Below are 17,774 nucleotides of genomic sequence, written 5' to 3'. Positions count from 1 at the left end.
TTTGAAGTGATACGATACTACTTTATAGTACAGAAGAAGAACTTTCTGACTGTAAGAGCCAGTGGCGTAGCGTGGGGGGTGCAGGGGGGGCCGGCCGCACCGGGCGCAACATCTGGGGTTAGGGCAAATCCACGGGTTAGGGGGCGCAAATCCACGGGTTAGAGGGCGCAAATCCACAGGTTAGGGGGCGCAAAATACTTGCCTTGCCCTGGGTGCTGACAACCCACGCTACGCCACTGGTAAGAGCTGTTCGACAGTGGAACAGACTCCCACGAAAGGCGGTGGACTCTCCTTCGTTGGAGGTCTTTAAAGCAGAGGTTGAGTGGCCATCTGTCATGTATGATCTAGCTGAGATTCCTGCATTGCTGGGGGTTGGACTAGATGACCCTGGGGTCCCTTCCAGCATCACAATTCTATGATTCTGTGAGATGGGAAGGCAGAAAAGTAAGGAAACTGCCCAAGTTCCTCCACTCAGCCTCCCATAGTATGTCACTTTTTGAGTGAGCTTTTGCAAGCGCAAGAAGGGATTTGTGTTCTGCTTTCGTTAGCAAATGTTGTAATTCTACCAGTGTGTTTGGGTCTAAGGACTGCCAGCTGTCAACCACACCGCCTCTGAATCTGGGACAAGCTAGCATACAAATCCATCAGACCACTTTCTTGACTCTAGAATCTGTGCAGCTACCAAATTCAAAGCAAGAGTTGCAGAGATAATTTGTTTCCCAAACCCAAATTGCTCTCATTCAATTGACTTTGTGAAGAGCGGTGCTTATAGCAAGAAAATGTTTTTTTAATGGCTTGCACCAGGCTGCCAAAGCCTTTCCACCTCTTCTGAGGAAAGGGCTCTATTTTAGTGAACAGAAAATTGATACAAGTGCTTGTAATTCCTCAAACATACTTAGAAAACGCGCCACTTATTTCCATCAAAATACATTTAGACAGGGCAGGAAGCCCTTGAGATGGCAATGAGTACCTAATCAGAAAGGAGGTCAGTTTCCACTAAAAGCTCTTAACGTGAACTGCCACCTGATTTCCAACATCTTGATTTCTCCTCGACATCAACCCATTTTAGTGGGATGGTCCAGTGTCCCACATTACAGAGTCTTCTGTCTGAAGGATTGTCACAGTATATGGTAGTCCTCTGTTTGAATATGTCTTCTCTTCGAATGCCTGTCCTGTACAAATCCAGACAAAAAACTCTAAGGAGGAAAGCAAAAAGAGCCTTAAAGATGCCCATCCAATGTCTGCACCCAGAGAGCAAACTAAGCAGGCACACACCTGGTTACAGTCCCCCTGTGTGCACGTGCGTGTGTGCACGCACTTGTTGTTGTTGTTTAGTCGTTTAGTCGTGTCCGACTCTTCGTGACCCCATGGACCAGAGCACGCCAGGCATTCCTGTCTTCCACTGCCTTCCGTGGATTGAACACTTCATGTAATGCGTTCAGGTAACAAGCCCGGATCAGCTAAATTGTGCCTATTTAGAGTGGAGTACCTAGTCACAGAACATGATTATAATAATATAGTTATATGGCGGACTCCAAAAGGTGACTCACACTATTGTGTTGGAAGAGAGTATGGATTGAAATGTTCATATGCAGAAAGGTGCTGGCCTGCGGGCAATAACGTGGCCTTGTGTTTTGCTTTACAGACTGAGGTCCTCTTAGGTAAGGAAATATTTGTATTATCCTTCCTTCACTCACGCTAGTAAGTGATGTAGCAGAGCAAACCCCCTCTATATTCATAGAAGCTAGTTGATTAGATTCGTTTGAATCTTTGTTGTTGTTGTTTAGTCGTGTCTGACTCTTTGTGACCCCATGGACCAGAGCATGCCAGGCACTTCTGTCTTCCACTGCCTCCCGCAGTTTGGTCAAACTCATGCTGGTAGCTTCAAGAACACTGTCCAAACATCTCGTCCTCTGTCATCCCCTACTCCTTGTGCTCTCAATCTTTCCCAACATCAGGGTCTTTTCCAAGGAGTCTTATCTTCTCATGAGGTGGCCAAAGTATTGGAGCCTCAACTTCAGGATCTGTCCTTCCAGTGAGCACTCAGGGCTGAGTTCCTTAAGAATGGATAGGTTTGATCTTCTTGCAGTCCATGGGACTCTCAAGAGTCTCCACCAGCACCATAATTCAAAAGCATCAATTCTTCAGCGATCAGCCCTCTTTATGGTCCAGCTCTCACTTCCATACATCACTACTGGGAAAACCATAGCTTTAACTATACGGACCTTTGTTGGCAAGGTGATGTCTCTGCTTTTTAGAATGCTGTCTAGGTTTGTCATTGCTTTTCTCCCAAGAAGCAGGCATCTTTTAATTTCGTAACACACGCCAAAGACATGTATTGCCTTTCTATTTAAATTATTGCCATTATTTCTAAATTTGTATCTATGCAAATAAATTAGAATGTGCAAAATGTATGCAAACCTGTGTCCTCTTTCGTCGCCTTTTTCAGCAAGTAGATACAGTGATGTTCCCTGCCACATGTTCCTGCCCAGGTGGGGCTGGTGGTTGCTCTGTCCTGCTAGCACAAGTTCATGCAACTGATGAATGTACAGGCTTCTCTGCTGGCTATGGAAATCTCCGCCTTGGAAGAGCCTGGTCGCCTCCCTCTGCAATGCTGTTCAGATGGTACGTGAAACTTAACATAGGACCTATAACAAAGAAGAGCTCTACAAGAGCAAAACCCATTGTTCTTGCCAAAGGACTTCTCCCTCCTATCTTACTCCCACCAGTGATCTGCATTCTAAAAGCAGGGAACCAGACATTTCATTTTGAGACTTTAAATACATGCACAGAGACAGCTGGTGCTTTAAAAACACGCACTCTGGGGTTTATCATCCTGGTCACCACTACAGTTTCTTGCCTGTGTTTTAATACCTGCCTGACAGAAGGCTTGCCTCATTTGCCAGCTCTTAGAGGCCAAAACAAGCCTGCATTTTCCATCTCCTTCCAGGTTCTCCAAAGCCTGCCATCTGCAGTGCTAGTTCTTTCAGAGACTGTCAGTTGTGGTGTCACCTAAACAGACAGCCTTTATACTGCTCCCAGATCTCAATTAATGCACCCACAGTTCTCTTCTTGTCTAGTCCCATCTGCAGCAGGCAGCACTGCCACACAGCCAACTTAAACCAAAGATTGCCTTCCTATTGCATGGAGTTTGGGCAGCAACAGACACACATGCTTTCCAACATGTATGTTGCAAACTTACTTTACTACTATTTTCACAAGGTCATATAAAAAGCCATAGAGTCAGAAGTAGGAATAAGCAAATATGATAATTTTGGCTTCTCTCAGCTTCTTGTGTTTCCATTCTTAAATTTGGTTCATCACATTTGCACATCCTTTCGCATGGGATTTCTTAAAGTCCTCATGAAGACACATCAACATTTTAGTGTGAATCTTGCACTAGAACTCGTGGAAGAAAATACATTTCCATAGTATGTTGGAGGGGTTGTTGCTGTTATCGACATCAAAAAAATATTGTATCTTTATTTTAGACCTTATTGTGATTTATGTGTTTGATTTGGTTGCGTGTATTTTTTGATGCCTTGTTTATTGTTTAGGACTACTTTTGTTATGTTGCAATTATATGTTTTCATGATGTAAGCTGCCTTGAACATGGTTTTGAACTATGGAAATGCAACATAAAAATAAAATTATGTATACAGTATACGTTTGTAGTTAGACTATGGAACTTGCTCCCCAAAGGAGGCAGTGCTGCCCACTAGCCTGGATGGATTTAAAAGAGGATTGGGCAAATTCATGGAGGAAATGGCAACTGCTGGCCACTAGCCCTTGGCTGTGCTCTGCCTCCATGGTCAGAGAAAGTAATGCTACTGAATGCCAGTTGCTGGAAAACACAGGAGTGTACACATACTTTAGTATGTGCCTTTTTGTATACACTGTACACATTTTTAAAAAATGCACACACACGAAAGCTCATACGTATAACAAACTTAGTTGGTCTCTAAGGTGCTACTGGAAGGAATTTTTTTATTTATTTTGTTTCGACTACAGCAGACCAACACAGCTACCTACCTGTAAATTGCACACATTTGTTGGAGAAGTGCAAATTTCAAATGATGACTCCTTTTTCCGCTCTCATATTGTGTTAATTAAGTAAGTTTGTGTTTAAATGCAAACTGAATCAAAATTTCTCCCTAGCTGGAGAGAACCTTAAAATACACTTAATCCAGGAAGTGGAAACCTTTTTCAGCTCATGGGTCACATTCCCTACGGGACAATCTCCCAGGTGCCTCACGGGTTGGGACCAGAGGCAAAAGTAGGTGGAAAAAAACTGGTATGAATTTTACCTTTTTACAGTAGGCTAGTTTCTACACAGAGCTCTTAAGCCCTCATACAGCCAAGCAAGAAGCATTGTCATAGCTCAGGGGCACATTCCAGCCAGGCAATAACACTCAAGGAAGGTGCAAAGCAGGTGTAGTCTGAGGCAAAGTCACATGGCTGAGAGGAGAGCCCTGATGGCAATATTGAGGGACCTGGAAGAGCCTCTTGGGCTCCTGGCAGCTGCCCAAGGATGCCAGGTGCTGACGCCAGCCCTGATAATAACAACAACAACAACAACAACAACAACAACAACAACAACAACAATAATTTATTTATACCCTGCCCATCTGGCTGGATTTCCCCAGCCACTCTGGGCGGCTTCCGACAGAATATTAAAATACAATATTAAAATAGAATATTAAAATACAATTGATGCTTTTGAATTATGGTGCTGGAGGAGACTCTTGAGAGTCCATGGACTGCAAGAAGATCAAACCTATCCATTCTGAAGGACATCAGCCCTGAGTGCTCACTGGAAGGACAGATCCTGCAGCTGAGGCTCCAATACTTTGGCCACCTCATGAGAAAAGAAGACTCCCTGGAAAAGACCCTGACGTTGGGAAAGATGGAGGGCACAAGGAGAAGGGAACGACAGAGGATGAGATGGTTGGACAGTGTTCTCGAAGCTACCAGAATGAGTTTGACCAAACTGCAGGAGGCAGTGGAAGACAGAAGTGCCTGGCGTGCTCTGGTCCATGTGGTCACAAAGAGTCGGACATGACTAAACGACTAAACAACAACAACAACATTAAACATCAAAAGCTTCCCTAAACAGGGCTGCCTTCAGATGTCTTCTAAAAGTCTGGTAGTTGTTCTTCTCTTTGACTTCTGGTGAGAGGGCATTCCACAGGGCGGGTGCCACTGCCAAGAAGGCCCTCTGCCTGGTTCCCTGTAACTTGGCTTCTCACAGTGAGGGAACCGCCAGAAGGCCCTCGGCACTGGACCTCAGTGTCCAGGCAGATCGATGGGGGTGGAGGTGCTCCTTCAGGTATATTGGACCGAGGCCTGTTTCAAAGAGCCAGGTTCTGTGGGTCAGGTGAGTGAAAACACCTGAGACCTCATAGACAGAGATCGATCTACGAATTCCACCTCTGTGCAGTTTCAAAGCTGAAGCAAGGTGACAGATGGAATCCACACACTGAATAGAGGCTTCAGAGAGCACTCAAACATGATTAGCCTAATCAGCCATTCATTCAGTGTCTCCCCTGTCTAGCCTGCACCCCAAAAGAGATGAAGTTCACAGAAGTAGGCCAGCACGATAAAATGGAGCCACTGAAATTACCATCATCATCGGAAGAGCCTCAAATCTCTCACACAAGTACCCCTTTTGAAAAGGCCTCTGTTGAGTCCCCTCATTTTGTCTGATGTTAAGGACAATGCCTTTGATTTTAGTCCCTTTTTTATTTGAAAAGCATTTCTCATTGTCATTCAAACATGCTTCCTTTCCCTTCAGTGGAGCAGCTGTTGCATTTCCTCAAGTTGGTTAAATATATATATATATTATTATTATTCTCATTATATGAGATTGGCCCATTTTATCTCTTACCAAGGGAGGCCACTGGGAAGCATCATCAAAAGAACAGCTGGGAGAGAGCCCTCATGAAAACAATCAAATAATTGAACCTTAGTGATAATGAAGAGTCCTTGAAGAAATGCCACAGCCCATGGCATCAAAAGTGATCGTAGGCATGATTAGAGCAAACTTCCACTTCATCAGGACTGGGAAAGGGTTGAACATTCCTCGGTACTGATATTATTTATTACATTTTATATCACACTTCTCCTCCAAGGAAATCAAGGTGACATGCATGGTGACATGAATGGTCATTCCCTTCTCCGCTATTTTATCATCACAACAACCTTCTTTCAAAGCCAGCCAAGCTGAAGGCCAACACTTCCTCTTGTGAGAGTACAGTGGTACCTCAGGTTACATACGCTTCAGTTTACATATGCTTCAGGTTACAGACTCCGCTAACCCAGAAATAGTACCTTGGGTTAAGAACTTTGCTTCAGGATGAGAACAGAAATTGTGCGGGGGCGGCAGCACGGCGGCAGCAGGAGGCCCCATTAGCTAAAGTGGTGCTTCAGGTTAAGAACAGTTCCAGGTTAAGAACGGACCTCCAGAACGAATTAAGTACGTAACCAGAGGTACCACTGTAAAATACAGTGGATGTTCGGGTTGCGAATGTGATCTGTGCAGGATGCACGTTCACAACCCACAGCGTCCGCAACCCACAGCGGCGCGTCTGTGCACACACGGGTTGTGATTCGGCACTTCTGCGCATGTGCGACCGCCGAAACCTGGAAGTAACCCATTCTGGTACTTCCGGGTTTTGGCGGTTTGTAACCCAAAAAAACGCAACCTGAAGCATCCGTAACCCAAGGCATGACTGTACTGTGGTTTCTCCCAAAGAGTCCTGGGTTAGGCACAGAGAATTCCCTGTTAAGAGATTGCTAGTCCTTTCTCACAAGGCTACACACAGTGCGCACAGAAGAATAAAGTCTATGGGGCACTTCTAGTTTCTTGACTAGTAATGCAGATATTCAGGTTAAGAACGCAGTGGGGCGCAAATTTGAGGCAATGGGTGAAAAGGTGATACAGGCTGGATGACCAGGTTGGGTGGCCATCTGTCATGGATGTGCTAACTGAGATTCCTGCATTGCAGGGGGTTGGACTAGATGATCCTTGGGCCCCTTCCAACTGTGACATGCTGGGGTGTGACCTATGGAGGAGATAATCAGCCCAGGAAAGGATTTGATGTAGCCATCCTTGTAAAAAAGAAAGCCCTGGATGGTTGCAGAATTTGCTTTTCATTCGGATAGGCTCCACACCCTGGGTTCCTTTGGGAGGAAAGATAGCATATAAATTGAATAAATAATAATTATTAAATTCTCTATTTAATACATCCAGGAGAGGAAAAACAAGTGAGGTCAAATCAATGCAGATAGACATTAAAAACTGGAAATTCTTACTGAATGAAAAGCCAGGCATTCTGTGCAGAGTTTCTATTGAAGTTTCTATTAAAATGAATAGTGATATTACTCAGCAAATAAACTACCAGAGCTCAGAGTATTGGAGTGCAGAGAGAAACATTATTTCTGAATGACAAATGGTGCAAAATACCAGACCATATTACTTTGGGGACCCGGTGGGCCAAATAGTGCCAGATGTTTAGTGGCGGTGATATAGATTTTCAATTTTTAATTAAAAACTAAGATAAAAAAATCCAAAAAAAATCCCGTGATACAAGTGCTGGCAAAGGTACATATGAGGACAAATTCAGCCTCCATTGTGCTTCTTGGGGGATATAAATTAAATGTACACTGTAACAGGCAGTTTTATATGAGCAGTAGTCCCTTTATGGTTTTAATTAAATGTCACTCAGTCGAGTCAAATCTTTTTCTTCAAAGCCTCTAAAAAGCGCTCAGTCCTTCTGGGGCAGAATGGAAGGGAGAACGATCAGAGGCATATGAAAGTCTATGAGACTGCATTTTGAATGCACTCTGAAAATGCTATCCATAAAGATGCACTGCACTTTTGCCTAACCAGAAATCTGTGGGTTTTGTTTACAATATGGTTTGGTTACCTGTGGCCCTGCAGATGTAGTTGGACTGCAGTTCCCATCATCCCTGACATTGGCTAGGTCTGATGGAGGCCACCAGCATCTGGGGGTGCCAGGTACTCCATCCCTGGCTTAAGGAGTGAGAAGCAGAGGGCAGCAAGAAGAGAACAAAAGGTGGAGGGAAAATTGCCTGTGGCCGACCCACAGAGTTGCTGCTTGAATGATTTGCTCCTCTGCCATAACAACAGCTTGTTTCAAAAAGCAAACCATGAAGCAACATTTGAACATGGCTGAATCTTGTTTTCTTTTCAAGGTCAGTGTCTCTAAATGGTCTGCTTAAGAAGGGTAGAATTATATTTTCTGCCTCTCTCTCTCTCTCTCTTTTACATTTTGAAATGAGCTGTAGCAGGCCTTGGCTCTTAGCCCACAAAATCCATTTATTGCCTAACACTAAAAGGAAATGGGGAAACATTGGTATTTTTATTTCTTGCAAAGGAAAAGAAAACATTGATACATACCTTGTTCCTAGGGAATGACGATCTCCAATTCTCCATACAGGGACTTCAATCACTCTGCTGTGGCACCAACATCTTTCCAAATCTCAAGGCTATCATCACTCATCATTTGGAGCTAACAATGTATTTGCTATTTTGAACTACTGCGCCAGACTTTACGATCCTAATTCCATGGCTTACTTGAGTTTGGATGACTTCACTGCTACAGATCCCATAAGTCAAACATTGTTTATTTAGCTTTTAAGTTTTTTAACTACATTGCAATTTTTCAAGGTAGGAATACATTATATGCAAAATCCTCTTGTGAGTTTCACCATCTAGAAATTCTAAATGAACAACTAAGATTTTTGGCAACAATAAAAGTCTAATGGCCTTAATTACTGAGAGATGCTTCTCCTGATGGCTTGGAATACAACCTTGAGAAGTTATCACCCATCACATTTTCCAGGGCAGAGGGGCAACGAGGCAGCAAAAGGTGGTTTTGTGGTTTGAAATATCAAGGTAGAGAGCTTTGAGTTGGCTGAAGTGCCTTTGGGCACTCTTCTTCTGCCTGAGAAGCATGGTTAGCTGCTATGCTGCCTACTAAAGAAGTGTGTTTGTTTCCACTAGGCTCTAGTTGTGTTATCTGTAAGCAAAGCCAATATTACATAAGACCCTGGTACTCTCTCATCCAAAAGAACCTAAGCTTCATACCATTGCCCCAAACTTTTCATTTTTATGTGGGGTACACTTCACACCACTTCACACTACCATTTTACCAAGGGGAGGGGAAATGGATCCGGCCAGTGAGCCAGTTTTAGAATTGGCCTGGCATCCATGGGCTACTTTAGACAGGTGGGCAGACAGTGGCGGAGCTTCATGCTCCAGCATCAGGGGGGTGGAGAGCAGGCGGGGGTGGGTCTGGCGCGTGTCCCGGGACGTGGCGCACCACCCACAGGGGCGGGGCACGCATCCTGGGGGCAGGGCACCCAGTGTGGGTGGGGGCAGCTGTGATGGCACCCTGGAGGTCGTGCTGCCGGGGGCGGTGCACTCCCCCCGCACTCCTCTTCCTCCGCCAGTGTAGACAGTGCCTCCAGTCCATCACCTGCCATAATGCGGTCTTTGAGGCTGCCGAGATTCCTGCAACATGAATAAGCAAACAGTCAAGGAATTGCGAAGTAATCAGGGCCTTATTAGCTTTAGGAGACAAGATCATAATATTTACTTGCACTTTTCAAGCAGCAGCCCATTTATGGTACAACTTTTGCTCACTTTTCAAACAAAGCAAAATGAACCAAGGCAACAGTCTGTGTGAGAAATTCAAACCTTTCACCAGTTCACACCCCCTACCACTTTTCAAAAGAGGCATAACTTGAATTCCATTTGCTCCACTCGAAATTTGTCCCTAATATACAGCTGCCTCATCTTTAACCCCCCCCCCCAATTTTGCCAATAATCGTTCTTCAACCCAGACACTTCTTTAGCCACACACACAGAGAGAGAATTAAATCTTTATTCCTCAAGACCGTAATTTTGTGCAATTACTCAGTGAGGGAGACTCACTGAAAAGCTTCTTATGCCTGACAGAAAACAGTACTCTGGTCTAGGGATGGACAAATCTGTCAATTTTTCTAATATTCAGTTTGCTCCATCTTTGCATCAGTTTTTGAACTTCTTTTTTAAAAAGTCTGCATGTACATTTGTGCACATTTTATGTGCATCTCTCCCAATACTATACACATTTTTTGAAACAATTTCACCTAATATAATGCATCTTGGACATTATTTTCACTAATATATACTTTCCCCTTATCCCGTACATGTTATTTTGGTATTATTTTTGTTTATTGGAGAAGTGCATTGCAAAATTCAGAGAGGTGAAAGATTCATTCATCCATGCATATTTTTATCTGTATTTCCACAAAAATGATCATGCTCAAAGCTGCTTTCAACAAAGAAAACAGGAAAATTTCTCAAAATCTCCCATTGCAAGAACAATTTCATAATAACATAACAAGGGAGCGGAACAGTTTCACCTTCCCATGATGTTGGTCACAGTCCCTTTGCTGCTGCAATTTTAAAGGATAGCTATGTTTCAGTTCAGGGATTTACGTAAGTTCCCAGTAAAATGCAAAGTGAACAAATTCATCCTTCATCCTTATTCTGGGCACATTCCTCCCCACATATGATTTCCAGGCTCAATGTATCTCACTTCAGTGGAGGAGAAAAGCCTGCTTGCTGCAGTTCCTGCTAGCCTTCTTGTGGCTTCCCCAGGGCCTCGCATTCAGCAGGTAGGAATTCCTTCTTTGTGTCTGTAACACACAGGACTTTGTTGAATAAATATATTGATTGAAATCCAGTGCTAGTCATACGCCGAGTAAACCCATTGAAATCAGTGAGTTTTCTCTCTCGTCTGTTTATTTCAATAAGGCTACCATCTCTGTTCTGCCTTGGTCAGACCACACCTGGAGTACTGTGTCCAGTTCTGAGCACCACAGTTTAAGAAGAATATTGATAACCTGGAATGTGTGCAGAGGAGGGTGTGGCGTTTGCCCTCCTAGGTTTGTGACATCATACTGGGTTCATAAGGAAAGGGTTAACTAATTGTAAAATGACTAAACTATAGGAACCCAAGGGGAGGAGTTAGAGTTAGAGTGGTTAAGAAGTCAGTCTGGAGTTAGAGAAGGGAGAGAGAGGATAAGTCTGTGGGTTAGGCTAGTCTGATGTGAGAGAGTGAGAGAATCTGTTAAGAGGAGTCAGTTAAACAGTTGGGATAATCAGTCAGAAGGTATTAGGAAGGTATAGGCCGGTAAAGAAACTAAGGTTAAGAAACTGACAAGAAAAATTACCTGAAACTATAAACTTGTTAATGCTTATAAAATAAACGTGTATAGTTGGTTTAATTTTAGCAACTGTCTGGACTCCGTGTGTACCCGAGAGAAACGGGTTGGTGGCAGCGGGGAAGTGAGCACAGTGGTGGCACAGGGATCAATAGACCATCAAATGTCCGGGGACCCTGTGTGATCGCCACAGAGGGCAACCAAGATGATCAAAGATCTGAAAGCGAACCCTTATGAGGAATGGCTGAAGGAGCTGGATATGTTTAGCCTGGAAAAGAGGAAAGTGAGAGGAGATGTGATAGCCATCTTCAAATATCTGAAGGGCTGTCACGTGGAGGAGGGAGCAAGCTCTGAAGGTTAGGACACAAAGCAATGGATTCAAGTGACAAGAAAGTAGACTCCAACTAAACATCAGGAATCACTTTCTGACAATAAGAGCTGGAGGATGGAGCAGCAAGCCTGTTTTCTCCTGCTCTGGAGGGTAGGATGCAAACCAATGGATCCAAGTGACAAGAAAGGTGATTCCAACTAAACATCAGAAAGAACTTTCTGACAGCAAGAGCTGTTCAACAGTGGAACGGTCTCTCTCAGGAGGTTGTGGACTCTCCTTCCTTGGAGGTTTTTAAGCAGAGATTGGATGGTCATCTGCCATGGATGATTTAGCTGAGATTCTTGCATTGCAGGGGGTTGAATCAGATGGCCCTTGGGGTCCCTTCCAACTCTACCATTCTATGCTTCTATGATTCAATGAGTATGAATAACATTGAGTATAACCCATTAAGGGGAAGCCTGCAAGCGCAGGAAGCCTTCCTCCCTAGCCCTATATCCCAGGAGAAAGACAAGCAGGTCATCAGTTGGCCCAGAGCCCAGTGCTATGCCAGTTCTACCAGGTCTCTTTGTCAGCCCCACCAGGCAAAAATACAGAGCTGTTTGCAACATGTTGCTTATCCTGCATAAGCTGCCTTGAGTACTAGCCTGGCAAAGCAAGAAGACAGAACCAGAATGCAGTGCTGGAGAATACTGTATGTGTTGAATACACAAGGCTGCCAACATTGAGTCTGGTCAATCTGCTTGCCACTTGCAGAACCTGGAGGTTGTGAGGGAATATGTGTCAAGAGCAATGCTGTCTTCCACCATTCATGTTGCTTCATCTCTCCTTCAGTTGCCCACCTCTGTGCTTGCCAACCACAAGCCATGACTACCTTCCTGCTTGCTGAATAAGGTAGAAGAGAGGTGGGTTAGTGAAAGGGCCAATGGAGTATTCTGCCCTGGTATACAGAAGTTTTCTGTGTTATCAACATATAGCAACAGAGAGCTGTGTACACGTATGAGCCTTCCCTGGCCAGGAATCAGAGTTCGGTTAAAGGGAAGCAAGCAGGAGTCCTGAATATTCACATTTCAATATTTTGTTTGCACTTAGCTGTAGATCAACATGCAGATAAAGAGAGGGAGAGAAGGGTGCTTTTTAAACATTTTAAAAAGGCTGCACTATAAAATGGCTTTGTATCTTTTTCTTTACAGGATCTTTTAGTCCTGTACTACCCAGAAAGAAGCACGCTATAATTTCCACCATGTAAGTGCTCAGTGGGTTCAGCTGACCTTTAGAAAATATGTTCCTTTCTTTCAGCCCTTTCCTTAATGACTAGTTGATTATTTTTCACTCGGAGGCCCACTGGGTGGTCTAGGACCGCCTGTTCACAGCAGGAGTCATTTGTACAAAGAAGAAGGGAAGGGTTTCTGCTTGCTTTTCTGCACAAAAGACCACACATGCATTGACGATGGACCGTCCCCATGAAAGGGGTGATGGCAAGAATTCAAGGAAAGCATGATTAGGCAAGATGAATGAGTATCATACTGGGGTACTTTGGGATGCCCCCCTTTTTTTATTTGCTGTAGTTCTGACTACTATTTTGCTTATGAAAAAAGGCAACAATCCTGCGATTGCTCTTTATTCATGCAAGTTCTATTCGCTGCCATCAAATCTCCCCATAGGATGGAGGGAGCAAGTCACATTGGGTTGTATTCTACGAAATAAATGTGCAAGCAGAACTACTTCCTTCTGCACCATGGGACTTCCCCACCCACCCACCCCGCCTGCTCATGCACCCTGTTCCAGAGTGTTGTGGGGAAACCCAGAACAGAGTTAGGGGGTGCTTTGGAAGAAGAGAAGTGGGGGGGTGGAATCCCTGTTGTGTAAGACAAAGTCATTCCACTCACTCGAAGTGCTGCTTGCTGCTACACTGAATGTGACCCACACCTTCCAATATTTGAAAGAAAAGAATTTGAGACATTGGTTTTACACCATGTAAAAAGATCTGTGTGAAGAAGAAGAAAAAGTGCGAAGAGAGATTGATTGTTAAACCACTTGTCAAGCTGTGAGGGAGGGAGGGGTCCCTTCGTAACTCTCTACAAGCTACACTTCCCAGGATTCCCTGGGAGAAGCCATGCCAGTGTGGTGTAGTGGTTAAGAGCGGTACTCTCGTAATCTGGGGAACCGGGTTCGCGTCTCCGCATCTCCACATGCAGCTGCTGGGTGACCTTGGGCTAGTCACACATCTCTGAAGTCTCTCAGCCCCACTCACCTCACAGAGTGTTTGTTGTGGGGGAGGAAGGGAAAGGAGAATGTTAGCCGCTTTGAGACTCCTTCGGGTAGTGATAAAGTGGGATATCAAATCCAAACTCTTCTTCTTCTAAAGTGGCATGATGGTGTTTTAAATGTATAGTGTGGATCAAGGGTTGGCAACCTAAGGCCCATGGGCCACAAGCGGCCCACAGGGGTTGTTTAACCGGCCCCCGAACTGCCCCCAAACCGAGCTGCCTGCTTGGGGAGTCCCCGCGTGCTGTGCTAAACCTGCACAGTGCAGCGTGGGGACTCGCTTCCGCTGCACCAGAAATCGCATCTGCGCATGCACAGATGCTAGAAATCGTGTCTGTGTAGACGCAGACGCCGGAAATCATGGGCATGCGCACTTATGTGTGCGCAATCTGACCCACAGAGGGATTGCTACTGGAGTGAACCGGCCCAGGCGAGGAAAACCTTGCCAACCCCTGGTGTGGATAGAGCCTTTGTATCATGCCTAGTTTGGCTTCAGTGAGCACACAAAATAGAAAACTGAGTGATATTTCATAAGCAGTTTTGAAGGACTTCATGCACACACTTACTCCCTACCATGAAATTCAACATACAGTGATATTCAGAATCATACTGAGGCCAAAATACCAACTTTTCCATCACATGTTAGTATTTGCAAATTGTATACATGGTTGAACTGATGATACAAACTTAGTTTCTGCTCAGGTGACAGACATGACTTTTTTGTCACCCACTTTTTTGAAAGGCAAATGCATCTGTAGACAGGGTAGTTCAGTTGGAGACTCTAGTGCTGGGTGGAAAGGAGGGGTTAACCCCCATCTCCACATACTGCATTTCAGGTTGAGCCTGAAGCAACTTTTTGCTCCATGGGACAAAACATACAGGCACCGCTGGCCATTTTAAAAAACCACAGGAGACCCAACTGTTGACCTCTAACCATCTCATCTTGTAGGACTCTTAGTAGTCTCTGTTTAGTACATGAATTTAATGTTTCTATTTATTCTTGGAGCTATGATGTCTTCATTTTTATGTTGTCATTTTAGATAACATCTTGCCATATATTCATTTCCTTTTCTTTTTGTTATATCATTTGCTTGCTCTGTTATGCATAGGAGGGTGGCAACACGAGAATAGGCCTTCTCTGCGGTGGCTCCCTGTCTGTGGAATGCTCTCCCCAGGGAAGTTCGCCTGGCACCTTCATTATACACCTTTAGGCACCAGGAAAAAACATTCCTTTTTAACCAGGCCTTTGGCTGATATGATTGACATCTATGCCCTTTTAAAATGTGGCTCTTTTTGGGTGGTGGTGGTTATTGGGTTGTTGTTTCTATTTTGATTATGTATTTTGTGGTTTTATATTTTGATTTTATTCTGTGAATCTCCCTGAGACCTCCAAGTAAAGAGCTATATAAAAAGGACCCCTGAAAGTTAAGTCCAGTCGCGGACGACTCTTGGGTTGTGGCACTCATCTCGCTTTACTGGCCGAGGGAGCCGACGTTTGTCCGCAGACAGTTTTTCCAGGTCATGTGGCCAGCATGACTAAGCCACTTCTGGCAAAACCAGAGCAGCGCATGGAAACGCCGTTTACCTTCCCGCCGGAGCGCTACCTATTTATCTACTTGCACTTTGACGTGATTTTGAACTGCTAGGTTGGCAGGAGTTGGGACTGAGCAATGGGAGCTCACCCCGTCGCGGGGATTTGATCCGCCAACCTTCCGATCGGCAAGCCCTAGGCTCAGTGCTTTAGACCACAGTGCCACCCGCGTCCCTAAAGAGCTATATCTATCTATCTAGATATGATTTTTGTGCTTAGTTTTTCCAACCTATAGTAAAATATATTATTATTATTATTATTATTATTATTATTATTATTATTATTACTAATTGAATTTATAAAGAGCTATATATAAATTCAATTAATAATAATATTAATAATATATGTTACTATAGGCTGGAAAAACTAAGCACAAAAATCATATAGATGATAGATAGATGATAGATAGATGATAGATAGATAGATAGATAGATGATAGATAGATAGATAGTGCAAAATATTCAGGCCAGCAGCTGTGGAACGCTGTTTAAATCTGAGAAACCAAGAAGAGGATACGATAAGGCACCAGGAATTAATTAGAAGCAGGCTTCTCGAAAATGTGAGGTGTCAGATATTTCTATCTGATAAACTCATGAATTATATAACAAACATAATCTACCAGAGTATGAAGGTCAGAGGCCTGCAAATCCTCCACTGGAAAATGTTCTCTATGAAGGAAGAGCATATGTTTTCTGCCAGTGGAATTCTCTAAATTATTCTGATGCTATTTTCAACCTGTCAGCTTTGTAACACAGAAAACTCCTTGAAGCCTTGTTACCCTTCACAGAGCAATCCTACAGACCAGGGTTAGGCAACATGGTACCCTCCAGATGTTTCGGAGTACAACTCTCATCATCAGCTACCATTGGCTTTGCTGGTTGGGGCTGGTGGGAGTTGCAGTCCAAAATACCTAGAGGGGACCACACTGGCTACTCCTGCTATAGACACATTATACCAAGGATGGCAGGGGAGATCACTATCCTGGCAGAACAGCTGCCATATTCTATACCTGCTCAGCACAGAAAGGGAGCAAACACAAAGCTCAGGAAAACCCCAAATAGCATAAAAATGGCAGACACACAATCAGCATCCATTGGTGAATCAGAGACGGGGACATTAATGCCACCTTCACCTGGAGGGAGCCAGTTGGCTCATGGGGTAACACCTCTCCAGCACACACACTTTGATATCACAATACACAAATCATTCAAAGAGGCCACCTTCAGCACCCTGAATCTAACAGCCTCACTGGCCCAGAAAGGTATGGCTAGGTCCTACTCATCCATACTGGAAGGAGTTTCATTCCCCTAGTGTGGCTTGTAGCGTAACACACAAAGGGAAGGAAGAAGAGCCCATACGACACAGCAAGTCCATCCTCTGGCCAGGATGCCTGTGACGAGAGCACACACGGGTCCCTTGGGGGTGATCTATGTAATTTCACAACAGTAGACATAGAGATGAATGCCGTTTGGGGTAGAAGATGAACTGCAGTGGAACGGAAGCAGTGTTGCATGTGTCAAATACAGGGTGGAACAGGGAATAGTGCTTCCTAACATCCTGAGCCATGCACAGGACACTGGATGGGGAGAAGCTGCGAATAAGGCTCCGCTCACCTTTTGCATGCCTGGGGAAAAACCAGTCCTACCAGAAGCAAATGAGAGGGAGCTCCCAATATTTACATGGTGGTGAGCCTGAGGCCCAGAGGCAAAAGCAGCCCTCTTAAGTATCTCTCTCTGGTTGTTGGGGTGGTCCCCAGGCCGCACAACCCTTAGCAACCCCGTATTATGCCCCAAATGTTTTTGCCTGGATAGAATGTGTCCCTGACCTCTGATAAAGTCACTCCCACCCGGCAGAGGAGGTGGGATTGCGGGCGTCACGGCCCCACCATGTGCACGGTGGCTGGAGCCCAGCCCCCGCACGATTGGGGGAATCCCTGGCCGTGTCACCCCCTGGCCAGCCAATCGGCTGGCTTTGGGTGCTTGGCCCATCCAATTTACCACTCATCACCTGTAACCAATAAAGTTGTGGCCATATTTAGCCCATTAACCTTAAATCATTGTGTCATGTGTCTTTATTTCCACTGGGGGGGGGACGGGAACTCGCCACGCAATGCCTCTTGCTTGTCTGGATGGAGGATATTGCAGAGTGTGTGAGTGTGTGTAGAAACTAGATTATTGCACAAAGGTGAAGATGGCATCCATTGCTCCATCTACGGGTACCTCTGACCCTACCCAGCACAGGCATGTGGTCTTTGGAAAGTTGTCCAGAAAGGAATGCAACCCTAACCTGAAAGAGGTTTGCCACCATGCCTATACTCAAAGCTACACTGTAAACACTCCAGAGTAATTC

General features: G+C 44.6%; 1 protein-coding gene and 1 long non-coding RNA gene across 4 annotated transcripts in view; one reads left to right on the top strand and one right to left on the bottom strand.

Annotated features, from left to right (window-relative positions):
* The window catches only part of ADNP (activity dependent neuroprotector homeobox), a 312,543-nt gene that overhangs the window by 113,796 nt on the left and 180,973 nt on the right, over positions 1-17,774 (top strand). The window lies entirely within an intron of this gene.
* Positions 9,460-17,774, bottom strand: part of LOC310764845 — a 57,129-nt gene continuing 48,814 nt past the window's right edge. For all 3 annotated transcript variants that reach the window (XR_014549268.1, XR_014549269.1, XR_014549270.1), the window contains 2 exons: positions 10,435-10,710; positions 9,460-9,538 (listed from right to left, as the gene is read on the bottom strand). This is a non-coding gene — a long non-coding RNA (uncharacterized lncRNA). The remainder of the gene's footprint in view (positions 9,539-10,434; positions 10,711-17,774) is intronic.

This window comes from Podarcis filfolensis (assembly GCF_964270895.1).
Source record: "Podarcis filfolensis genome assembly, chromosome: 6".
Taxonomy (NCBI): Eukaryota; Metazoa; Chordata; class Lepidosauria; order Squamata; family Lacertidae; genus Podarcis; species Podarcis filfolensis.
This window is presented reverse-complemented; position numbering and strand designations above follow the sequence as displayed.